This window comes from Schistocerca americana, chromosome 1 (assembly GCF_021461395.2).
Source record: "Schistocerca americana isolate TAMUIC-IGC-003095 chromosome 1, iqSchAmer2.1, whole genome shotgun sequence".
Lineage (NCBI taxonomy): Eukaryota > Metazoa > Arthropoda > Insecta > Orthoptera > Acrididae > Schistocerca > Schistocerca americana.
Window position 1 is genome coordinate 357,667,619 of NC_060119.1, and position 26,561 is coordinate 357,694,179.

Genomic DNA, 26,561 nt, shown 5'->3' on the forward strand with positions numbered 1-26,561 from the left:
ATTTGACCCTCATGTATCTTTTATATGTGATTTAGTTTGTTAGCCTCATGAGGATTCAGACATGGTTATTACTGTAATAATTTGACATAGTCTACATCCTAGTGATACATTCACATTAAGGATCTATGGAACATGAAAATAAATAAAATAATAAGTAAATAACGTAGCATGCTAATTTCATCAAAAGCAGAAAATATTATTCGACTCTGTTTTCTATTGGGAATGCCCCTTCTTGTAAACACCACAGCAGTGTCAAAACAAATTTCCGCCTTTTACTGAAAATATTAGGATCACAGTCCCATTAATACTCCAGACCCAAATCATTGTCTTCCACTTACCATTATTCCCTGAAGCCAATGAACTATTTCTTCTTACTCAGACTAAGTTTAACACAGTAAGATTAAGAGGAAAGTTAGCTTTCTTTTTCTTAAAAAAAAAAAAAAAGTTACCCAGCTATAGAACAAAGCTGTTGTTTCTCAGTTATTTGTACTATCCACATAAGCACACCCATATTTACTATAAAATAATAGCTATAAGAGGAGAACAGGAATCTAGTACTGCATCTGCATAGTTGTAGCGTGTGAAAGGAGTGTCTGGAATGCTATGTTTTTAACGTTCTTTGAATATCGGGTTAATTTCGGTGTTGTCCTTTATGTCAAACTTTCCTTAGTTGAAGTATCTTTTATTTTTTGTGTGAAGTATTATTCTTCTGAAATTGATGGCTTTTTATGTTTGTTTAATGTAACAAAAAGTTTGATAGTACACTAATGCCCTAGTTCACTCAGCCAAATAATATTTTCCCATAAACAAGTAAATTATTTATGTTTACTCGAATTAAGTTTAACATAGTAAAATTAATAGGAAAGTCGATTTTTTCTAAAGAAAGCTATAGCAGATAGCTGTTGTATTTCTCAGTTATTAGTATTGTCCTCATAACCATATATATATTTATCATAAAGTAATTATCTCTGTATTACAAGAATGTAGGTACTTCTCATTCAACTAAGAGGAATCTTTAGTTATTGAATCTACATAATCATAACAATGGAAGGAGTGGCTGGCAAATTATGTTTTTTAAATTTCTCATGAATTTTGTCAAGTCATTCTTTTCTTTCTTTCAGAAATGACTCTGTTCCACCAATGAACCAGCTGCAACAGAAAATCAATTATTTTGCCTCTGGTGATTTCTTTCTGTCCATTGGAGACTTCATTGGTACTTGACAAGGGGACAGCCAGTACGATTATGAAAAGGATATGTATGACACTGGATAACATGCATGAAAGAGTTTTTTTAATTATTTCAGATCTTTGAAGTAATTAAAATAAAATAAAATTAGCAAATGTGTCTGAATTAATATATTTATATTCTGAAATCATTTGTTTTAATTTTTATTTTATGATCATAATTTTGAGCTGTATGATCTTCTTTTACCCAAAACTGTTCTTGCTCCCCTCTCTGGTTCTTGTCAAGCTACTTTTGAAGCAGCACCACCTGCGACTCTGCTAGCTTTTTCCACACTTGAGAGCAATTAATTTTATTCCGCAAACAAAACCGAGAGATCTGAGATGATTAGAAAAGAAGGAAGAACACATTGAAGGTATCATCCCTTCAGTTTCTTTTCCTTTCCCTCCTAGATTAGATACAGCAAAAATTATGTGTGAACTAGTTATCATTCCTCAGACCTTTAGCGCGAGATACAACAACACCCTCCAGTTTGATACGTGCCATGGATACTTTTCTAACCCGGTACCATAAAAATGGTTGTCTGTTGGAAATGTTGGTGTCTTGTTCTTCATATATACTCAATATAATTATTGATCACCATATGACAAAAACAGAATTTATTATTTCACAAAGCGGACTGCATGTCACAGTTGCCTCTATTTATGTGCCTACTTACATCCCACCATCTACTACACAGCTAAATTTGATGTAGTACTATAATGTGGAACTGTTGCATCTGAATCGAAATGACTGTGTCGTCCTTCTGTTGACAACTTTAACTAATCGTGTATTTCGTTGTACACAATTTGAAACTTACGTTCCACCTGTGGGGCGCCACCAATCTGTAGCCTCTACTATCTTTTCTGTGCATAATATTTACGTGTTTATTTCTTTAAAATAATGATAATAATAATAATAATAATCGTACAGCTGCTGTAGCTGCTCTGTCGATTAATGTGAAGCTGTTTGTGAATGGAAACTGAAATAACAAATACCCAACAATTTAACTAATTTCAAGACAGATTGTTATATACAGGGCGATTATAATTAAAGTTAAACTTTCAAACATCTGTAGAAATAACACCACCGGTCTGAATGACTTCAAATTGCAGCGGAATATTATTGGTGAAGGAGAAATCGTATGGTAGAAAAAAAAGTTACAAAATGTAGCAATAGATGGCACTGTAAGCATAGTAATTTAATAGTGGTCGACTACAAACGATAAATGAATCGTACAACAATGGCTAAGGTGTACATTTGACGTTAAACAAACTGTAGTACTCAGTGTGCATCGGTGTACAGGTGTTAGTTACGTAAGCCCATCCACCATAACATGGTCTTATCACATCAGATGGTAAAAATCTGTTTTTAATTGTCATGAGGCCAGAACCGCATTAAAAGAATCACTCACATCGGTTTTTAATCGTCGTGAGGCCAAAAACCACATAAAAAGCATCAATCAAAGTCTAATTGGATTATTAATTTTCCTGTGACTGGCGCAAAACATGTGGAATATGCTGTCCATCGTTTTCTGCAAAAGTTGAAATCGAGAAACAGCATGTTCCACAACTGTTCAATGTGTTTCCGGGGTCACGTTCAGAATGTGTTGCGAAATGCATGCCTTCAATGCAGCTAAACTTGCAATTGGAACACTGAACACATCTTTCAGATCGCCCCCAGCCAGAAGTCACACGGATTAAGTTCAGGTGATCGGGACAGCCAGGCTGTAGGGAAATGGCGGCTGATAATTCTAGCATTTCCGAAATGGCGCTTCAGCAGCTGCTTCTGGACTTGCGATGTACGGAGGAGCGCCATCTTGCTTACTAATGATCCCATCCACACTGCTGGAGAGCTGGAATGACGTGGTCGCGCAAATGACACTCATAGCGCTTACCAGTGACGGTACAGGTAACAGGACAGGAAGCACCTGTCTCTTCGAAAAGATATGGTCCTATGATAAATTATGCTGTAAACCCATACCACACAGTGACTTTTTCAGGTTGAGGTGGTATTGGTTGATTTGCGTGTGAATTTTCCCTTGTCCATATTCGGCAATTCTGTGTATTGACAAATTCTGTCAGATGGAAGTGGGCTTTGTCTGTCCTCAAAATCTTCCACGGCCAATCATTGTCCACTTCCATGCGAGCAATAAATTCTAAAGCGAAGGTCTCTCTTGCTGGCAGGTCAACAGGCAGCAATTCGTGCGCATGGATGATATGGAATGGTTAGCAAAGTAAGACGTTTCGTAGAATTTTACACACCGTGCTCACGGGTATGTCCAATATTCGGGCAATTCTCTGTGCACTGCACGTTTGCACAACACCACTCGCAGTGGCCACTGCTTCCACTGACGGTGAATCAATTCGTTTCCTTTCTCTACCAGGTTGCACACCAACCCGTCTTTTCGAATTTCCGCATCATCTTCTCCAGACCCACGGCAGTCATCGGACGAATGCCTTTTCTCAAACTCCTCTGTCCGGAACTTCTGCAGAGCGACGGGTGTACAAAAATCATTCTTGAGCTTTACAAGCAGAGCGCGATCCTGCATTGAGACAATCATGGCAAACATCGCAGACGCGAAAGGAGGAAAAGCCGTGTACCTGGCGTGTTATACCAACTTCAATGGGTCGTACGCATGACAAGTATTTTGTGGTTTGAAGCTTGTCCAAGACACAAATCACTGAACTAACAAGAACACAGACTACAAATTTAGATATTTTAAGATTTGTTTTCCGTTTCAAGTGCAAGAAGTTAAACATGGAACAGACATTACGTCAGAACCTCGCAATAAATATTAATGTCTTAATTCAGACAGTAAATCTGCATTTATGCTATGTCATGGTGCTACAAACTTTAACCCGGGGTTAGGCTTTTCCTCGGTTAGCTAGCCCTGGATTTATCCGGAGATTCCACAACCGGTCCTTATACAGGTAGGCCGACATATTTCTGGTTTGAAGCTTGTCCAAGACACAAATCACTGAACTAACAAGAACACAGACTACAAATTTAGATATTTTAAGATTTGTTTTCCGTTTCAAGTGCAAGAAGTTAAACATGGAACAGACATTACGTCAGAACCTCGCAATAAATATTAATGTCTTAATTTACGTATTCTGACACATACAGCCCCACTATTTTTTCTTCTACCATACGTTTCCTCCTTCTCAGACAATATTTCGTTGCAATTTGACCTCATTCTGTCCAGTGGTGTCATTTCTACAGCGTTTTGAAAGTTGAACTTCAATTGTAATCTCTCTGTATATAAGTGCCCTACGAATTTAGTGAAATGTTTTGCACTAATATTTTCATTGAATGAGACTGCAGCAGTTTTCGCGTTTCGTATTATACTCTTGAACTGATTTACAGTGTCTACCAGCCTCAAAGTATCCTCAAGCGAAAAGTTTTGCGATCTGGAACGCTTATCACTCGTGTTCGACATTCTATTTTTGCAGACGGCTATTAAGTAAACAGGAAATTACGTACGCGAAAATGTCCAGAGAAGTCTTCAATTGTTGACAACTTAACTGAGCATGAACGCTATTCCGGAAATAATTAACCGAGGAACAAAACCGCGACGTAAACGCGCACTCCAAGTTAACCCGGGGTTAGGCTTTTCCTCGGTTAGCTAGCCCTGGATTCCACAACCGGTCCTTATACAGGTAGGCCGACATATTTCTGGTTTGAAGCTTGTCCAAGACACAAATCACTGAACTAACAAGAACACAGACTACAAATTTAGATATTTTAAGATTTGTTTTCCATTTCAAGTGCAAGAAGTTAAACATGGAACAGACATTACGTCAGAACCTCGCAATAAATATTAATGTCTTAATTCAGACAGTAAATCTGCATTTATGCTATGTCATGGTGCTACAAACTTTAAAGTATTGCCGAGGCGATTTGTTCACCAAAATTTCTTCAAACAGACGCTTATTTACAGTAAATAGTGCTACAGCAATCAACTACAAATGCGAGTAAAAAAGAATACGTGTTCACAATTTATCAGTGCCAACGAAACCGAAGCAAAGCTTGGTAGTCTGAATCGTGATAAAACTGGGATTGAAACTTTTCGTCACCAGCAGTGACTGGGAGATACAACCTTCATTAAGTCTGGTTGTCGTATGAGCGACATTTTAAACAACTGTAGCCCATCAAAAAATCAATACGTTTCCATTTTTGGTGGAATAAATGACGTTTGCACAAACTAATATAGTCACCTAAAATGCTGATAGACACTGTCAGGAAAGAGAAAAAGCAAACAAATATCATGACAGGCATCCCTCACGTAAGTCATCTAGCACACTCTAGTTTCGTATTCAAAAGGCTGGACTGTATCTGCAGAAATATCTGCTGGCCAACTGCAAAATTATTCTACATCTTCTCTACATGCTGTTTGCATGGAGAAACGAGCATACGAAATGCACCATTATTATTGATGAAACGTAGAGTAATCTGGTTTTAATCTGCGAGGAAGTTTCATTTCATCGGACACCCGCTGCAGAGTGAAAATTCATTCTGGATTATTATTGATGTACGTACGTCATTTCACACGTCTGTGTCGAATTTTAATTTGTTTCATGTGACTGAAAATAAAATATGTTATTTTCATTAGAAAATAATGATTCAACATTTCTTTATTATAATTTCCAAGTGACAAAAAAATATAGAATTTAAATAGAAGTATGAGAAATGTGAAGGGAGATTTGATCCCAAGACCATTATAATAAGAAGACTCTACGCTAGTCACTGAGCTAAGAGCATCAGCATGGCGTTTGGGCATTGTTTTGCACGTAACAGTGCTCGGAAATTATCTCATTTTTAGAGGCAATAGTTTCGAGTTTTTTTCTTTTTTGAAATTGTGTCCCTCAGTTTTAGTGAATTGGTGTCAGTTATCCTATAAATGTACATAAAGGAAAACGTTCAGAGCCAGTCCACAAGATGCCTTTGTCAGATAAATGTTCATACATGCACTATTTCAGTCGTTGTCAAAAGCCTGAAAAAGAGCGACGTACTACATGTTCCATCTAGTGGCAGCCGTACGTACTGGGTGATGTGACCTCACGAGCCATGACCGCAGAAAGCTCAGGATTTAACGCCGAATCCATAATCACGCGCATTCTGCAGCACTGGTTTGTTTCGCTGGCTCTGCACTGCTCGGCTTACCGCGCTGCTTTGGTCCTGCTGTGCCGCTCCACTATGACGTCAGCCTATTAGACGTGGTACACATATTTTATATTAGATTTTGACCCACCTCATTTAAAACTCGCGTGATGTCTGAGGTCTTTTAGACCCCAGAGCTCTTTTAACTACAAATAAACACTTTTAATGTGCCATCAGAGGGTTGGATCCCCTCAGTCGACGACGTCAGGTTGCAACGCCTGGGCTACTCTCAGGTTGTAATCTCCGTCTTCGGCGGTTGTGTCTGTCTGTCTGTCTGTCTGCCTGCCCGTCGCTTCCTGCTGTCGCTGTTCGTCCGTCTGTCCGCCTGCCTGCTCGCTGTCCGCCGCCGCCGCTGCTGCCTGCTGTCCGTCCGTCCGTCCGTCTGCCTGTTCGCCGCCGTCTGCTGTCCGTCCGTCCGTCTGTTCGTCGCCGCCGCCAGCCGGTGCCCGCCGCCGCCACCGCCGCCGCCGCCGCCGCCATCCGGTGCCCGCTGCCGCCGCCGCCGTTGCCGCCTGGTCGCCGCCGTCACCGCCGTCCTGACCCTGGTCTACGGCCGTCTTCGTCTTCATCCGTCTTCGTCTTTGTCTGTCCCCAGTTTCTGTCCTTTCCTCTTCGTTCTGTTCGTTATTGTTTCTCTCTACCGTCATGTCCGCCCCCACCACCGCTGCCACCGCTACCACCACCGCCATAGTTTATACTTCCCCTTCCACCGCCTCCACCACTATAACTTGGTGTGCCCAGTCCCACCCCCCTCCTTCCATCCCACCTCTCCTCACTCTCCCTTCACCCTCTATCTTCGTCACCCCCTCTCCCGCTTCTTCCTCTCGCTCCTCTCGTTCTGATCCTTTCCCCCCACTCCCCCAGCCTGTCACTGCAGCTCCGGCTCAGGTGGTGGCCCGTCGGGCCACTGTCCACGCCCAGCTCTCCCCGTCACCTTCGCCATCACCGCCGCCACTGCCACCGTCATCATCATCGTCGCCGTCGCCTTCGCCTTCACCGTCACCGTCACCATCTCCGGCGCCGACTCCGGCCCCAGGACCTGCCCCTCCCCGCCACATTCCCGTTGTTCCCATCCCCCACACCTCCTCCACCGCCGTCAAGCGCCCCAGTGGCACCCCTGCTTCCTCTGCTTCCAAAAAGGCTCCGCCTCGTCCTCCTTCCCCCACCCATGATGCCATGGATGTCTCCCCACCTGTCCCTGCCCCCTCATCCTCCTCCTCTACCCCCTCCTCCTACCACTACCTCCTCTCCCGTCCTGATCCCTCTCTCCTTGAAGCCTGGAACCTCACCCTCTTCCTTCGCCAGCATTGTCCTGGTGCCCCCATCTCCCTCCTCACTCCTCGCCGTGATTCGGTCCTCATATCCTCCCCCAGCCCAACCCTCCACACATACCTCCTCTCCCGCATCCCTGTCACCCGCTTTGGCCCTCATGCCTCTCTCACCCCTGCTCCTTCACCACCTCCCTACCGCCAACCCCAACCTCCGCGTCGCCCGCCAACTCTCACCGCCGTGATCACTCGGCTTAGTCCAGTGATCACGGAGAAGGAGGTGTTGGCGGAGCTCAAGGCGCATCCCCATTTGGAGGTGCGTGCGGTTCGCCGCATACATAACGCTGCTGGCCCCACTCGCCTTATGCGGGTTTTTTCTGAGCACGCCCCCTCCATTGACCGTCTCCTGAAGGAGGGTGCCCTCCTTTTTAACCAGCGGTACAAGGTCGACCCCTCCCGTTCCCCTCCTCAATCCCTGCGCTGCCAGAGGTGTCTGCGCTATAACGCGCACCCCACAGCTGAGTGCCGCGAGGCCCCCATCTGCCCGCATTGTCGGCAAGCACACTTCCTCAGGCAGTGCCCTAACCTCCAATCCCCTCCTTCCTGCAATGCCTGCAATCTCCCCCATCCCACCTACTCCCAAAAGTGTAAAGCCCGACCCCCTCCAACCACTCCTGAACTCACCGTCCCTGTCCGTCCCCTGGACACCCCCAACCCTCCTGGCAATTCCCTTCGTCCCCCCCCCCACCGCTGAGGACATCATCAGGTTCCTTACCATCGTCCTCCAGAATGTTCATCCCTTTCAGCGCCCCCACACCCTCCAGCAGATCTCCCTTGCCGCCCGTTCCATTTTCCAACTCAAGATGTACGCCACCTACTCCAACAACCAGGCCCATTTCACCTTCTCCCGCCTTGACACCCTCGTCTAAATCCCTATCATGGCGCGACAGCAACGTATCCTTTTCAACAACATCCGCTCCCTACCCGCCAACAGGAACCTCTTCCTGCACACCCTTGCCACCCACCGCGTGGATGCCTTCCTCCTTAATGAAACCTTCCTCCAACCCCATCACACCATTCACACTTCACCCTACCTCCTCCACCGCTCCGATAATCCCCTCCCAATTGCGCGTGGCGGAGTTGCCATTGGTCACCACTGCCAGATCCCCGTTCGGCTCCAACCCCTCCTACCCGACCCCACCGAACACCTGATCCTTAGTCTCTTCTTCCCCGGCCTTACCGTTACCTGCGCCACCATCTATGTCCGCCCCAACACTCCTATTCCCTTCGACTTCCTCTCCCACGTCGATCGTACCTTTTCCTCCTACGTGATCGCCGCCGACCTCAACATCCATAGTCGTTCCGCTGCCCAGTTACGGTGGTGGCATCAGTTCCTCTCCACCCTTCAAGGCGACCTGGTCCCCATCCCCCAGCATACCCGTCCCGAATCTAACTCCACTCCTGATGTTATCCTCTCCTCCCCCAACCTCCTTGGCCGCATAACGGTGGATGTCCTGGAGCCTATTGGTAGCGACCATCTCCCTGTCCTCCTCACTGTTTCCGACAGTCGTCGCCCTCGCCCCGACCCTCGTACTGACCCTCCCCCTAAGTTTGTCCACGACTATTCCCGTGCCGACTGGAATGCCTACCGGGCTACCCTTTCCACCCAGGTCGATAGCCACCCCTTCCCCTACCACCACCCTGACGATGTCACCCATGCCGCCTCCTTTCTCCAACAGACCTTGTCTGAGGCCGTGGAGGCCCACGTCCCTACTGTCGCCATCCACCCCCACCGTCCTACCTTACCCCCACAGGCTGTTCTCCTCCTCCGTGAATCCCGTCGTCTCTACCGTGCCTTCCTCCGCACGCGTGACCCGGACACACTACGACGCCACCGGCAACTCCAGCGACACATTCGTAATTTGCTCGCGGCTAAGAAACGCCGGGACTGGCGACAGACATGCACCCGTTTAAATGCTACCCTGCCAATCAACTCGTCCAAGTTCTGGTCGGCCTTCCGTCGCCTTACCGGAACTAAACCCTCCCCCTATTATCCTCTTCTCCATGATGATCACCCTTTCCCTGACACCCTTAGTAAGGCCAATCACTTTGCCTCCTACCTCTCCGATGTCTTTTCCATCCCCGATGATCCCCAGTTCGATTACTTCCTCTTCCCGGATGTCCACGATCGAACTGACACCTCCGTCCCTCCCCTCGCCCCGAGTTTCCAGTACTTGGACAACATTGCACACACGGGACTCAATGCCCCTATCACTACACAGGATCTCATTGCTACACTCCGCACAAAACGAAACACCGCTCCTGGTCACGATCGTGTCACCTACCGTCACCTTCGTGAAGCTCCTGTCTCTTTCCTCTCCACCCTGGCCAGGCTCTACAATGTAGTCCTGTCCACCGGTTACTACCCCGACCTGTGGAAAACCTCCCGTATCCTCATGTTCCTTAAACCTGGCAAACCGCCGTCCGCCGTCTCCTCCTACCGTCCCATCTGCCTTACCTCGGTCTTCAGCAAGGTCCTGGAATCTATCCTCACCCGACGCATCCACCAGCATCTCCGCCAGCACCGCCTCCTTCCCGTTACCCAGTGTGGCTTTCGGCCGTCCTTCTCTTCTGACGACCTTCTCCTTCACCTCACTCATCTCCTTTCTGAACAGCTTAATTCCCGTCGCTCCGCAATCTTCCTCTCCCTGGACCTCGAACGTGCATATCACCGCGTATGGCATTCCGGTCTCCTCTTCAAGCTCCAAACCTTCGCCCTTCCCATTAACTACGTCCGTCTGATCGGCTCCTTTCTCTCCCGCCGTCCTTCCTATGTCACCATCCATAACACGGATTCCTACACCTTTTTCCCCTCCGCCGGTGTGCCCCAAGGCTCCGTCCTCTCCCCCCTCCTGTATCTTTTGTACACGGCGGACATGCCGCCGCCGTCACCCCCCGTCCACCTTCTCCAGTTTGCCGATGACACCGCCTTCCTTGCCCTTGCCCCCACCCTGCAACGCTCCCAACGCCTTCTCCAATCCCATCTTGACCGATTCACCGCTTGGTGTAACCAGTGGTTGCTCAAGGTCAATCCTTCGAAAACCCAGGCGATCATTGTAGGCAAAACCACCCCTTCCTTCCGCCTCCTTGATTTCTATCTCACCGTCTATGGCCGTCCCATCACCCTCACTCCCACCCTTAAGTACCTTGGCGTCACCCTCGACCGTCGCCTCTCCTGGACTCCCCGTCTCCGTACAATCCAAGCCAAGGCACGTTCCCGACTCCGTCTCCTCAAGCTCCTTTCCGGCCGTACGTGGGGTCTGGACCCTTCCGCAATCCCCCACACCTATAAATCCCTCATCCGCCCTATCCTTTGTTATGCCCATCCAGCCTGGATCTCCGCCCCCCCCTACCTTTTATAAATCCCTCCAAATCCTTGAACGCCATGCTCTCCGCCTCGCCTATCGCATCCGTCTCCCCTCCCCCACGCGGATCCTGTATGACCTCATCCCCTTCCCCCACCTCCTCCTTTTCCTTGAAAGGATACAGATCCTGTACACCTCCCGTAAACTTGATCCTCCTCACCCGCTCGTATCCCCGATCCTCTCCCATCCCCGCCCGCTGCCGCGCCTGTATTCCCACGTCCCGCCCGGTCTCCATCTCTCCACCCTCCTTACTCTCTCCCAAGGTGGCTTCCGCCAGCTCCCCCTCCCTGATGATGTCCTCCTCCCCTCCATCTACCCCTCCTATCAACTTTGACCCTGCCCCACCACCCACTTCCGGTGTCCTTTCCTTTAGGCACCCTCCCTCCCTCCCTTCTCTTCCTTTCCCTCCCCTTCTCTTTCCTTTTCCCCCGTCCCCTCCCTCCTCCACTCTTCCCCCCGGGCTTCCCCTCCCCCTTCCTCCCTCCCCCCCTTTCTCCCCTGCCCGTGGCATCTCTGCTCTCCCCTCTCCCTCTCCCACTCCCCTTCCTCCTCCTCCTCTCTTGGCAGGTCCCCGGACTCGCACACGCATAGTGAACATTCGCGCGCCGGAGATCATCGCCGTCAGTGTCTAGTGTGTGTGCTTCGTTTTGTGTTTCGTGCAGTTACAACTCAACTGTTCACATGTGCCGTCGCAGTTCTCCGTGTTTTGTGCGCCGTGTCAACAAGTGTTAGTGTTTTTATCGTCCAACGTGAACGGCTTCTTGTTTTTTGTTTTTTTGTAACTACTTTCTTTGCCCGCCATTTTTTGTATTTTCTGTGTCACCTATCTCATATTATTGTACCCCATAAGGCTGAAGAGCGGCGTATTAAGCTGCTGCCAGCCCGCCTTGTATGAGGTGCTGAAAATTACAATAAAGGAAAAAAAAACTTTTAATGTGGGTGTAGATTACTCATCCTCCAGATATGCTATTCGCCTAAAGAACAACAATTTGAAATTTTTGCAGTAGGGTCAGAAAATACCCCAGGTATACAATATATGATTTTCAGTGTTATATATGTTTTGTTACGGAAATAAATCTTGGCAACAGTGCATCTTATAAACCGACATTCATTTATACAGTGTTGTAAACAATGAATAGAAAATACATTCACGTGCATTATTCAGACTTGGAACTGAGTATTGTGGAAGGAAGATGTAGTGTGATAGTTTATTCGTCATGGATGGTAATATACGTATTGCAAGGAGCTAGTCTCGAGCAGGCTTTGGCAGATGCACAGAAGAGTGATAGTGACAATGAATCAATTTTAGGAAACGAGGATGACAGTGATGCTGATGGAGGTATGATAGAGGAAGATATATGGGTCAGAGATCAAGTGGAAATTTGTGGTAAGGTCTTACGGGACCAAACTGCTGACGTCATCTGTCCCTAAGCATACGCACTACTTAACCTAACTTAAACTAACATACGCTAGGGACATGCCCGAGGGAGGACTCGAACCTCCGACGGAGGGAGCCGCGCGGACCGTGCAAGGAGCCTAGACCGCGCCGCTACCCCGTGCGGCTACAGATGCAGTGGTTATAGGTGACAGTGATGATTCTATCATAACTCTTTGTGCCACTGCACAAAAGAGAGAGAGAGAGATTTGCAGATAATGTAAGAATATTTAAACAATTTGCGATGTAATTACACGTTTTTCCGAGGAATACCACTATTGCCACACTAGGAAACAGATTCCAAAAGAAATCGCAAGATCGTAACACAATTGTGAAACTGCTCCTAAGACACTTTGCGCGCGTTTGGGATAAATAACATTGTATTCTTGTCTTTGAGCACGAGCTGCTTGTGGAGGTACTAAATCCAATTGAATATGACTCTAAATGCACTTTCGAAAATTTCGACTAAATTTTGCGGTGTCTATCGCCACATTTGAACACTTGACTCTAAAAAGATGGCTGTACACTTGTGAAACCTGCTGAAACTCTTCACACGCCGGCCGCTGTAGCCGAGCGGTTCTAGGCGCTTCAGTCCGGAACCGTGCTGCTGCTACGGTCGCAGGTTCGAATCCTGCCTCGGGCATGGATATGTGTGATGTCTTTAGGTTAGTTAGGTTTAAGTAGTTCTACGTCTAGCGGACTGATTACCTCAGATGTTAAGTCCCATAGTGCTTGGAGCCATTTTTGAGCTCTTCACACGCTTTTGTAAGAAACAGATTCCGAAACCGATGTCAGCTGATTTCACACGCCAAAACTCTAAACAGTTTTAGCTGCTTTTAGCAGCACTGCCAGAGGGAGAAAAATTTGAGTCCTACAGCTATTGTGGTGTTCGTCACTTTTCTGGAACGGTGAGTGGGCTTAGTTTATATTTGCTATCGCTGGAGCCAGGGACGTCATTTTCTTAACTTCTCGAAGCACACGTTGGTATCCAAGCAAAGACGGGAAGGTCAGAACAATTACACAAACAGAATTCGAACATTGTCTACATAGGAGATAAATCGCTGGGATTTTCGGTGATTTTTCGATAATCTACAGCTGCCGGTCTGGAGATGCTGTAAAGCTACAATGGCAGTTGAGGGCCAGCATCCCGTCCGTCTGAACCACAGGAGGATGGTCTGCTTGAACCTGTCTCTGAACACTCGAACAAAGAAGACGTCACATGACTCACAGATGTCACAGAACTTTCCGTAGGTACCTTGCCCCTCACTTGATCGAACCAGTCTGTAAAGGCTCCTATGCCCCACACAAAGGAAGTCTTGTGACTCTCTGATGTCATGGAACTGTTTGTGAAAGAAGCATTCTGATTGGTTCTTACTGAATTTACCCATCAAACTGCTGCTGCTGGTGGTGTGGCTGCACTGTCCGCCATTTTCTGCAGACAGACATATTACAAGACTTTCAGCGGCAAAACTGTTTTGTACAGATCGCAAAAGAAACATGAAGTAGTCACATTGTACTGACAGTTAATTCCTGAAAAAGTGGTCTACAGATCATAAAATACGGAACTATGGCCATAAGACACTTCCTCAATTGCGCTGCTCTGCTACTGTAGAGAAAAGCTTACGTTTTTTAGTGTGAAACCGGCCAAACTGCTACTGCTCCAGTGTGAGAGCACTTTCCGCCATTTCCTGCAGGTAGATCAATTATGGGACTTTCAACAGCAAAACTATTTTGCGCAGACCAGGAAATAAACATACGGTACTTCTGTGCGGTGTGGGATCCTTACCAGATAGGACTGACGGAGTACATAAAAAAAGTTCAAAGACGGGTAGTACGTTTTACATTATCGCGAAATGTGGAAGAGAGTGTCACTGAAATGATACAGGATTTGCGATGGACATCATTAAAACAAAGGCGTTTTTCTTTGCGACGGAATCTTCTCACGAAATTCCAATTACCAACTTTCTCCTCCGAATGGTAAAATATTTTGTTGACACCGACCTACATAGGGAGGAACGATCACCACGATAAAATAAGGGAAATCAGAGATCATATGGAAAGATATAGGTGTTCGTTCTTTCTGCGCGCTATATGAGATTGGAATAACAGAGACTCGTGAAGGTGGTTCGATGAACCCTCTGCCAGGCACTTAAATGTGATTTGCAGAGTATATATGTAGATCGAGACAGTTAAATTGCACTGACAGTTAAACCCTGCAAAAGTGGTCTACAGATATTGAAATATGGAAACTATCGCCAAAGACACTTCCTCAATTACAGTATTCTGCTATTATCGAGCAGCGTGAAACCGATCTTAACTGGGATGTATCAGCTCATATCGTATTGATGTAGTAAACATAATTCATAACATGCACCATACAAAATCATCACTTTTGCATCCGGCATATAGCTGCCGAATACCATACTCTCGTAAATATGCTGCAAAGACAGACAGATCCCAAAAAACGTAAGTGCTTTCACCGTATATATTCTTTGCAGCACTAGGTATTTCCTGCGAGGTCAGATGGTCATCCATTGCGATCACGAGTCGACAGCCCCTGCATACGCTGCCCCGACGCGGGATTAGAGCGCCCTCAGCGCAGTGTGGTCACTCTCCAAACTGGTGCACAAAGGCTGGGATGGTTCCCCTCAGCACAAAGACGTTACTGTTTCTGGCCCCAACCCGCTTGCTTGCTGCCGTGCTCTGTACAGCCATCTCCAGACTCAGGGATTACAAGAATATATGTATTTTCACGAGGTTTGCTAAGATGTAACACCATCACGCGATAGTTCTCGAAATGAAGCACATAGCGGTATGTTACCGATCGCTTGCACAGTATAGTTCCGAAGATAAAGAGTGGAAATTATATCCCTAGATACCTGAAACATTAGCGAGGTGGAACATGCTGGAAACCACACAGTAACTAGAAACCTCATCTGTAAAGATCTTTACGTGAAAACTCGAAAGAATAGAGGAAACTGGTAGTTCCACTCGTAATTTTTTTAAGGAATACCTATGTCAGTCATGTAACAGATTCCAAATCATCCTTCTACTTTACAAAATCAGCTAAGGTCTTTCTCATATCTAGAGAACCAGCAAACTTCTTTTCTGTCTGTCTTTTGCCATCAAGATGCACACAACACACACCACAATCGATGTTCTCTCAACTAAATAAAGACAGGAAATATTTAGAAGCAGCCAGCCAGACAATTGACATGGGAGGGAATAATCGTTCAATGCAAAAACACGTCCATATTGAATCTTCTGAAATTTCCATGGAGAACACATGCAATCACATTCTGCCCAACACATACTGAGTATTGGTTCGCTATTCAGCCCCCTGGAGGGCGGCATGGTCAGATCAGCTACATTCCTGTACCCCACCCACTCTCTCTTGTTTGGAGGCCTCCCATCGTAAGTTAGAAATTTCAATCGTTCCGGCCACAGGCTACGGCCGCAACGCGTACTCCTGCACCCCAGACGGCAACTTCCTAGTAAACCACCCACTTGTATTTATTACGATTACAGCCTCAATCTGATGGCATTTGACAATAAGTGAAGTATCGGAAATACCCCCCTCCTGACGATGGCGGCTCTGGAAATATAGCAAGGTTAGAGGTCGGTTTCACGCTGAAAAATTCAAGCTTACCACGACAGTAGCAGAGCAGTGTAATTGAGGAGTGTCTTTGGCGATAGTTTCCGTTTTTCATGATCTGTGGACCACTTTTGCAGAGTTTAACTGTCAGTGCAATATGAGTGTTGTATGTTTTTTTCCAGTTTTGCTGTCGAAAGTCTCGTAATTGGTCCATCTGCAGAAAATAGCGGACAGTGCTCTCACACTGGCAGCAGCAGCAATTTGGCCGGTTTCACACCGAAAAATGTAAGCTTTCCTCGACAATAGCAGAGCAGCACAATTGAGGAAGTGTCTTATGGCCATAGTTAACATATTTTATGATTTGTAGACCACTTTTTCAGAATTTAAGTGTCAGTACAATATGACTTTCTTTTTCGATCTGTACAAAACAGTTTTGCCACTGAAAGTCTTGTAATTTGTCTGTCTGCAGAAGATGGCGGACAGTGCACCCACACCAGCAGCAGCAGCGGTTTGATGCGTAAATTCAGTAAGAACCAATCAGAATGCTTCTTTCACAAACAGTTCCATGACATCAGAGAGTCACAAGACTTCCTTTGTGTGGGGCATAGGAGCCTTTACAGACTGGTTCGATCAAGTGAGGGGCAAGGTACCTACGGAAAGTTCTGTGACATCTGTGAGTCATGTGACGTCTTCTTTGTTCGAGTGTTCAGAGACAGGTTCAAGCAGACCATCCTCCTGTGGTTTGAACGGATGGGATGCTGGTCCTCATCTGACATTGTAGCTTTGCAGCATCTCCAGACCGGCAGCTATAGATCTGTTTCCTACAAAAGCGAGTGAAGTGTTTCAGGCAGGTTTCACAAGTATGCAGCGATCTTCTTAGAGTCGATGTTCAAGTGTGGCGGTATGCACCGCATAATTGAGACAAACTACTGTGCAACGGTCTTTCTGAAAGTGCAATTAGAGTCATTCAATTGGATTTAGTGCCCCCTGAAGCAGCTCGTGCTCAAAGATAAGGGTACAAGGGTATTTGCCACAAAAGCGAGCGAAGTGTCTCAGGAGTGGTTTCACAAGTGTATCGCGATTTTGCGATTTTTTTTTTGTAGAGTCTGTTTTCAAGTGTGGTAGTAGTAGTATTCCTCGGAACAAAATGTGTAATTACATCGCAAATTGTTTAAATATACTTGCATTATCTGCAAAGCTCTCTCTCTCTCGCTCGTTCACTCTCTCTTTGTGCAATGGTAAATTTAGTTCCTGCGACACCTTCAAGTTATGAGAGAAAATTCTGCACATTGCTTAAACCCCAAAGCAGTTCTTCTTCAACGACAAAGGGTATCTGTGCACTGGTGATGGAATGTAGAAGGCTTCAGGTATTTCCAAGATGGCAGGAAGCAAGTGGCCGCCATATTGGATTACTTTGAGCAAGGGGAGGGCCAACAGCGTCCTCTGGTGTTGGTGTTGTGAACTAGATCAGTTGGACCTCGACATCATGAATAACACATCAATGGAGCTACTGCCTATGACAATTCAAACTGTTTAAATAAACAATGCATGCTAATGTCCATCCTATCTGGCAGCCCAGCTCAGACTGAGTCCTTTTCCCACCAATTTCCAGATGGGGGAGGGGGGAGAGGAGGAGGAAGGAGAAGGGGTTAGGTTAGTGGAGGTAGCCCAATTGACCTTTTTCCCTCAAATTTGAACTTCTCTCCATGATGTCACTCCGACATTGTGACATCTATGGCCGCCATTTTGGATCCACCATCTTGAATAAATTTGACAACAATGCAGTGTAGAATGGCTCGAACTTTGCCCTACTCCAAATGCCCTGTATCGTGCATTCCACTGACACTAGACTACTGCTATTTGCGACTTCAGTGGTGAGAAGCAAGAGCTCAATGGAGGCATGTTGGACGTCTTTTGCGTTTTCTGATGAAATCTGGTTTGTCTCAGTGCTAGTTATGGATGTATATTGATTAGAAGGATTCCAGTCAAAGGCCTGTAGCCAACCTGTCTGCATGCTAGACACTCTGGACCTACACCTGGAGTTATGGCCTATCGTGCAATTACGTATGACAGCAGGATCACCAACGCAGTTATCCCACACTCCCTGACTGCAAATTTGTAAGTCGGTCTGGTGATATGTTGTGGTGCTATTCATGAGCAACATTCCAGGGCGTGTTTTTCAACAGGATAATGCTCACCCACATACCGTTGTTGTAACCTAACATGCTCTACAGAATGTCGACATGTTGCCTTGGCCTGTCCGATCACCATATCTGTTTCCAATCGAGCACATGTGCGACATCATTGGACAACTCCAACGTCATTAACTAACAGCATTAAGCGTCCCTGTATTAACCGACCAAGTGCAGTAGTCATGGTAATCCACCTCACAACCTGACATCCCGCACCTGTGCGATACAATGTGTTAACGTTTGCATATTTGCATTCAACATTCTAGCAGTTACACCAGTTATTAATGCATCAACATTTCAAATTTGAAGTGGCTTACCTCATATTAACCTGTTGTCTTTGAATGTTAATCGCTTAAATATGTTGCCTACACAAATGTATTTCAGAATTTCATTTCTCTACGTTAGTTATTTTTTGGAGTTGAGTGGGACCTTTTCGTAAGAAATTTAATGTAATTTAATTTTCTACTGTTCAACTTTTTCGCTACGATCCACGGTTCTCGAGTTATTCGAGAAAAATATGAAAAGTGACATGCAAATCTACCCCCATCCCAACTCTCATATCTCACCGGGCAGGATTTTTAGTGTGCTGTTCTTAACACTACCTCTTAGCACTGTGAAAAAATTTGCGACTACACGACTTTGCCACTAAATTTCCTTCTTTAAGTGAGCTAATGCTTTCCGTTTTGTTATTATATACTGTCATCGGTGCCGCTTTTTGCTGTTGGTTATTCTTCGTCCTGTATATACTGACACAATGCCTGATATACCCCGAAAAAAAGAGGTCAAATCTCTGAAAGCTGCCATTCGTCTGCAGCGTTGGTATCAGGATGACAAGGATTAGTTAAAGGAGACAGATTAGACTTAAACGTGACGTGTAATTTATAGACATAAATAATCATAAACCCTTTTGGGGAATGAAATCGGCTACGTCGTTTTCAAAGAAATGGCCATGACATTTCCCTTAAACGATTTAGAGAAAGCACGGGAAATCTAAATATGAACCTCTCAAATTCTAGTACAAATTATTTTGCCTGAGTCACCTCGCTCGACAAGGTTAAACAACTCAATGAAACTTTTTGTTCAACTTTTCGCACCACTAGTCTCTACATGGTATTGCGGCTTTTTAACCACAGTCGATTAACACCGTGACAATCGATTACTCGTTTCGGTGTCCCATGATTCCCCAGTGCCGCAAAGATATGTTTTGTGTTTCAATGTTGGTAAACTGCGCATACTAGCGTCGTGAAAAGTATGGCCGAAGCGAATAGAAATTTCAAACACTGCTGAAAGGCCTCGGCGCGCAAATATGAGTGTGACAGATCCGACTGATAAAAGCACGATTTAGGAATGCGGAACATGAGGAAAATCATGATATACAATATTTAATATTGGTAGGCTTCCGCGTTTACGCCGGGAAGACGTCTCATTACACGAAAATGGAAACGCAAATAGACAACTTTTTAGACCATTTCAAGAGAAATCCTTCGCGTTCTACGGACGATGGCACGCAGAATAGTGTGTTCAACAACATCACTACTGTTAAAAGAAGTCGAAGCAGCGGTAGCGGCTTGTCATCCGACACGGATCAGAATCTCACAGTTGCGGGTGAGTTTCTCGCCCATGAACACTTCCTTATTGATTGAAAGACATAATTAATCTCTGCATGGTATGTGCATGTGACGCATAGTTTTAAAGGTGTCGTGTTGTGAAGCGGCTAAAATTTTTCTCGCCTCCGTAATAACTCGTAGATACACACTTGCAGACAAATATCGTCGGCTATTTTCTTGTTAAATATCCTAACAGTACCTTAGAAGGGTGTCTGAATGTATTATGGAGTGCCGCGGTGTCCGCATAAACAGCAGGGCGGCAGAGTTGTGAGGGTGGAGCATGGTGCAGCTTTTATTGATTACCCCTTATCTCGAGCTTAGCAAGCAGCAGCTCTCCATATGACGCTTGTTTTCCTCGATACTCCAGTCGCAAGTGTTCGAAGATTTTCCGCTCAGCGACAATTATTTCAAACGCCTGTATTCGGATCTCGCAAACACGAATTAAGAGTGTACAAGCTGCGACGTCAGCCCATTGCCATATGTGTCATCGTATGCCTTCTTTTCCCTTGTTTTATAGTTTTAAAACGTTGTTTTAGTGAACTATTACCCTCGAAGTCTAATTACGGTACTGTCACCAGGTGGAATATATATAATTGCATATCATTACCTTGTGTGTGAAAGTCTGTTTCTAGGAATTTATTCTTCTCATCGCACAAAAAATGAAATGACAGTGGTTGATAGTGATATATCAGTTTCTGTTAACAATGTTTACCAACTCTGCGCTCTTGAGTCATGTGTTTTTAAAATATTTTGCTATTTGGAATGTGTATGATCAGGTGCCTTTAATGGCTGTCTTTAGTATTTTCCGTAAGATTATGGACAATGTGGCACAAGTGAATGTCGAATTACTGATGTTACAGACGTGTCAACAATTGTCCAATATTCATGGCAACATTAATACGTAACTTATCTTTCAGTCACGTGTTTGTATCAGCGTACGCAATGTGCTCCAACGAAAACAAAAGAGAGATCGATTATAAGCCAAATTTAAACTTGCCTTCGACTAGAGGCAAATCAATAAGATTTTTATTTGTCTTTTAAAAAAATAGGCAGCATCTACGCATCCCATTACGAATGTTTTTTGACGACAGTTTTGGACAAAACACATTTTTTTCGCCGTTAAGTGAGCACTGTACTTGTATGTACATAAAATGTTAAATTTTTGCCTTGCACCAAGAGAAAAAGCCACGACCTATCGCAATGTTACGAGCTTAAGCACGTCTTCATGTGGCGACGTCAATTTTTGTGCAATTTACATGTTTCCCATCCGAGGAAAATCTAATTTTCGAAGTAATGAAACTACGTGAAGTAAGGCTTTCTTTGTAGCATGAGGCGACTGACAGCAGTTCATCAAGAGTGGCTGTAGATGTGTAAACTAGACGCTACTCTGCATCTAAAAGATATATTTTTTTCATCTTTCAGAAGGCGCACGCAACATATGTATCATTGAAAGTAATTTTTAATGCTTGCTTAGCTAACTCTAACTATATTTTATGTCCTACAATAAACATTGCAAATATTTAAGAGAAGGGATAGTTAACAAACACCAGCCTTTTCATGTTATAAAATTTCACGCGATACAAATGGATGAAACTGCTTCACATATTGGTGCTCAAAATTTATCATTTTCAGCTATCCAATGTGGAAACCTCACTAGATGCTCTTACATGCCTATATAGATGACGCTCACCAAGTAACTGTTTTCGTTATTAACGTTCCCAATGACAAGATATTTTTATAAAGCATCTTAATAAAGTTTACCATATTTCAAGCTTTTCTAGGCCAGCTGTTGAGCAGACCCGCCTGCAAGCTGTCTATTATGATCACCTTCGATATGTTGGTTTTATGCCAATAGTTAACAGCTTTTCTTTTGTGACATAAGCAGTCTAGCTTTCGTAGTGGATCTTAGTATCGACGAATAGAAACTTTTCATTGAATCATTCAGAACTTTTGTTATTGTGGTTTGGTATTTTTTTATATTGTGAGAAATTAATGTTTTTGAGACGGTAATATCACTGCCCTTTTTTTTCAAATTAACCAACACATTGTTCATTAGCCCGTTATACATGGAACGGAAGACTGTCAAGACGAAGGTGGGTGTATGGTTTGGAAATATCGTTTGCTATTAAGAACATTTTAGTTGCAACTGGTCCACAGCCATGACAAACTTCTTGGTAGAAATTCATTTCTTGCATTCCCTTTTATTTTTGTGCTGCGACGTTTCGGTTGTGAAGCCTTTTTCAAGTTACTTGTTTGTCGCTAAGTGTCACTACACGTATATCAGTGTTAATGTACATTCGTAAATGACTTGACGGCTACCATGGCTTTAGCTCTCAAGCCCGTCCAACTCCCCCTCCCCTCCCCCCCTCGACTACACATCCGAAACTGAACCATTGTAGTATAAAAAACAAAGATGGATATAAAAACAGACTGTAGAGGAAACTAATTTCTTTAAAAACTAGTAAGAATATTTAAACTTCTCATTTCTATCTGTTCGCTTTTATCGAGAAGTTTGGCCGCCATATCGTTTATAGATGTGTTAACAGCCAATCGTTGAACCATTAGGATGTTTATGTATTGCACCACGTATCGACGTATCCGTGCTGTCTCTTTTATAATGCCATCACGATATACCGACGGGAAACGGACAGTTTGGTTAAGATCTATTTGATTTACATAATCACCTACGAAAAATCTCCCATGTAAAACTGTCTCTTCCCGTAGGCCTCACTGTGTGTGCCACTTCCGATAGGAGCCGGGTTCAAAACCCTGTCTAGCCCTTCTAATATAGGTTTTAGTGGTTTCTTTTTAACGATCAAGGCGAATGCCGGTATGGTTCCTTTGAAAAGACACAGCTGATTTACTTCCAAATCATCGTTCTACAGAACTTGTGCTACGTTTCTAATGTCCCCGTCAGGATGTTAAAACTCAACTTTCTTCCTTATAACAAACCCGACACTCGAAACACACTTGCAACAAGCACCATTAAAGGACAATCATTTATATGTGTAAATGAAATCCATCGGGAAATCACTCTCGCGATCTGCAAAAAGTTGAATATATTACAGATTCCCGAATAATAAAGTAAGATAATCAGCTGCGTGGGCGGAACTCGCACTGCTACAGATGTGTCAATTGCTTGTAACGAGAGAGTTATGTTGCAGCCTATGTCACTAAGTGCACCTGTGCTCGGGTGATCATTGTAAAGTGGGTAGCAGAGACAGTTATATTGTACTACATGTAAACATTTCTCCGTGTTCCATTGACAGGTGTAACATGAGAAGAATGCTTGCTAATGTGCTGCTGTATGATTTGTTATTAGTCCGTATGCATGGTCTTACTGGAACTAGGCGTTTGGGGGCCCTAAAAATATTCATATATTTCAAGTTGAAAACTCGTATTTGACAATTTCGAAGAAGGTATTCGCGAGATCTTAGCCCGCTTTCTTTGAATTTATTCAGGTTGAGATATTTCAGTTACAAAATCTTGCGTATCTGTCAAATATTTTACCATTCGCACAGGTCTTCTTCGTACTTCCTCGATTTCAGTATTAGCCCAGTATTCCATTAAGTGCCATAACATTTATAATAAGTATTTTACTTTCGTCGAGATACACATAATGAGCTAAAACTCAAGTTGAGCTAGCTGGAACCACCTTACAGCCTTTTGTATACCCTGATGTATGTTCAGGAAACACGAGACCTAGAAAGGAGGAGAAAAACCACTGTTTGACTGATCATTAAGCGGTGTTGAAGAAGTTCTACGTTACGGAATGCAATGTGTAATTCCCATGTACAAATGTATATTTCCTTTGGGACGAACAGTGGCTTCATAAGACCGTAATACATTAACGGAGCCTATACACACAGAGAGAGAGAGAGAGAGAGAGAGAGAGAGAAAAGACATTAAAATCCAACGCATTTTACGTTATATTCTCTCTCTCTCTCTGTCCGAACAGGCCTTAGAAGGCCTATTAGTACCGCACAGGCGTTACTGGATGCGGATATGGAGGGGCATGTGGTCAGCACACCACTCTCTCGGCCGTATGTCAGTTTAAGAGACTGGATCCGTTACTTCTCAATTAAGTAGCTCCTCAGTTTGCCTCACAAGAGCTAAGTGCACCGCGCATGCCAACAGCGCTCGGCGGACCGGATTGTCACCCATCCAAGCGCTAGCCCAGCGCTTAACTTCGGTGATCTGACAGGAACCGGTGTTACCACTGCGGCAAGGCCGCTGGCTCACGTTACACTGATTTTCAGTTAATCTACGCCTACCTCGATTGCATGCCATATGAATTTTAATTGGGCCGTGGAGACGGAAATTTAACTATAAGGGGTGTTCAAAAAGAAACAAGCCGGAATCATAACTACAGAAACCAGTACCTGTATGTGAGGAGTATTGACCCTGTCTGTTGAGACACTTGTACCACTGTGACACAAGGCGGTGAACGGCCGTCTCGTAAAATTCCCGGGGCTGCGATGTTAACCAGTTCTGCACGTACAGCTGGACGTCGTCGTCCGAGGTGAATCGGAAAGGTTGTGCTGACGTTCTTTTTTGACCAACATGGCCCCCATCTGATTCACTTCTTGCAGCACGGGACGACAGTGAATGTCCAGCTTTACTCACAAACCTTGAGTACCCTTCGCCCAGCGATCAAATCAAAACGACGAGGCAATCTCACCAGTGGAGTCATTCTGCTCCACGACAATTAAAAGCCCACGGCCAACACAGTCGCGGCACGCCTGCAGAAATTCAAATGGGAGGTTCTCGGCCACACACTACACAGTCCGGACCTCTCTCCCTGTGAGTACGCCATTGCTGGTCCCCTTCAAACGGCTCTGAGGGCAAACGATTCACCTCGGACGACGGAATTTTAATAGGGCCGTGGAGACGGAAATTTAACTATAAGGGGTGTTCAAAAAGAAACGAGCCGGAAGCATAACTACAGAAACCAGTACCTGTATGTGAGGAGTATTGACCCTGTCTGTTGAGACACTTGTACCACTGTGACACAAGGCGGTGAACGGCTGTCTCATAAAATTCCCGGGGCTGCGATGTTAACCAGTTCTGCACGTACAGCTGGACGTTGTCGTCCGAGGTGAATCGGAAAGGTTGTGCTGACGTTCTTTTTTGACCAAGATGGCCCCCATCTGATTCACTTCCTGCAGCACGGGACGACAGTGAATGTCCAGCTTTACTCACAAACCTTGAGTACCCTTCGCCCAGCGATCAAATCAAAACGACGAGGCAATCTCACCAGTGGAGTCATTCTGCTCCACGACAATTAAAAGCCCACGGCCAACACAGTCGCGGCACGCCTGCAGAAATTCAAATGGGAGGTTCTCGGCCACACACTACACAGTCCGGACCTCTCTCCCTGTGAGTACGCCATTGCTGGTCCCCTTCAAACGGCTCTGAGGGCAAACGATTCACCTCGGACGACGGAATTTTAATAGGGCCGTGGAGACGGAAATTTAACTATAAGGGGTGTTCAAAAAGAAACAAGCCGGAAGCATAATTACAGAAACCAGTACCTGTATGTTAGGAGTATTGACCCTGTCTGTTGAGACACTTGTACCACCCTGACACAAGGCGGTGTCGACAGGAGTATGTACTCGTCGGCGGGGCAAGGTTGCACCCTATAAAGAATGTTGCACATACTGTCCACCTCTCAAAAGATATGACCATGATAAATGAATCAGTAACACTACAACCCCTCAGTATGCACATATTGTACCCTGGTGCCACTGATCACAGTCCTCGATGATGGTCCACACTAAGTATTTCTCAACGTTTCCATGCTGTATTCATAGGGCTTACTTTACTTTTCCGTGTTCAGATCAAAATTTATTTTTCCAATAGTTAGCCACCGCTACGGCTTTGTCGTTGGCTTGTAGCAGGTCACTAAAGCTGCAGGGCTCCGGCAGTAGTCGGCACATGAGCAGATGTGCCTCCTCTTGTACCTCTCCGCATCCGCAAAGAACGTCGTCGTCATTAGTCAGCAGTCCCCACTTGCACAGATTAGTTTTGCATCTGGGTACACCAGCCCTCAGCCTATTTAGTGGTCTCCACACTGTATAAGGAAGTTTGTTTCCAGGTGCCATAGTCCATTCATAGGGCTAAGAAGATACTTCGTCGCCTAGTACACTTCAAAACATCGAAATTATAGAAAACTTTGCCTGTAAACGTCACAAGTTACTGAATGTGTCGTCTCCAGACTCTTATTCATTGCCAACTAATCGACTATCTAATCGATAAATGGAATCTGAACATTTTTCGATTCCACAGTCGATGATTATCATGCAAGGTAAAACACATCCTTAACTATCGGACCAAACAAGAGATTTTCGATTCCAAGGTATTCTCGATTACCGATTCCGGGTGTTCGAACAGCATAACCAAGAACAATACGTCATATTTCCCTCCCCCCCTTTGGATCGCCTTATGTCGGAAGCATTCGAGATCAGAACGAGAACAGCTGCTGGTTGTACCAGTAAAACTTCTCGGGTATATAATCGTTCCCGTTTGGCACCTGCTGCTCGTCAGTGCGGTCATTCGGGCAGCGGCCCACAGTCGCTATGCCGGTACTGAAAAGAACGTTCTGTGAAAGATGTAACTGAAAAGTATTGAATTGTGCATACCTTATAATACCAT

At 45.1% G+C, this 26,561-nt stretch overlaps 1 protein-coding gene across 1 annotated transcript in view; it reads left to right on the top strand.

The window, feature by feature from the left end:
* The first annotated feature begins 19,561 nt into the window (after nt 1-19,561).
* The window catches only part of LOC124622649, a 41,577-nt gene continuing 34,577 nt past the window's right edge, over nt 19,562-26,561 (top strand). The window contains exon 1 of the mRNA XM_047148441.1: nt 19,562-19,905. The gene's annotated coding sequence lies outside the window, so the exon portion shown is untranslated. The remainder of the gene's footprint in view (nt 19,906-26,561) is intronic.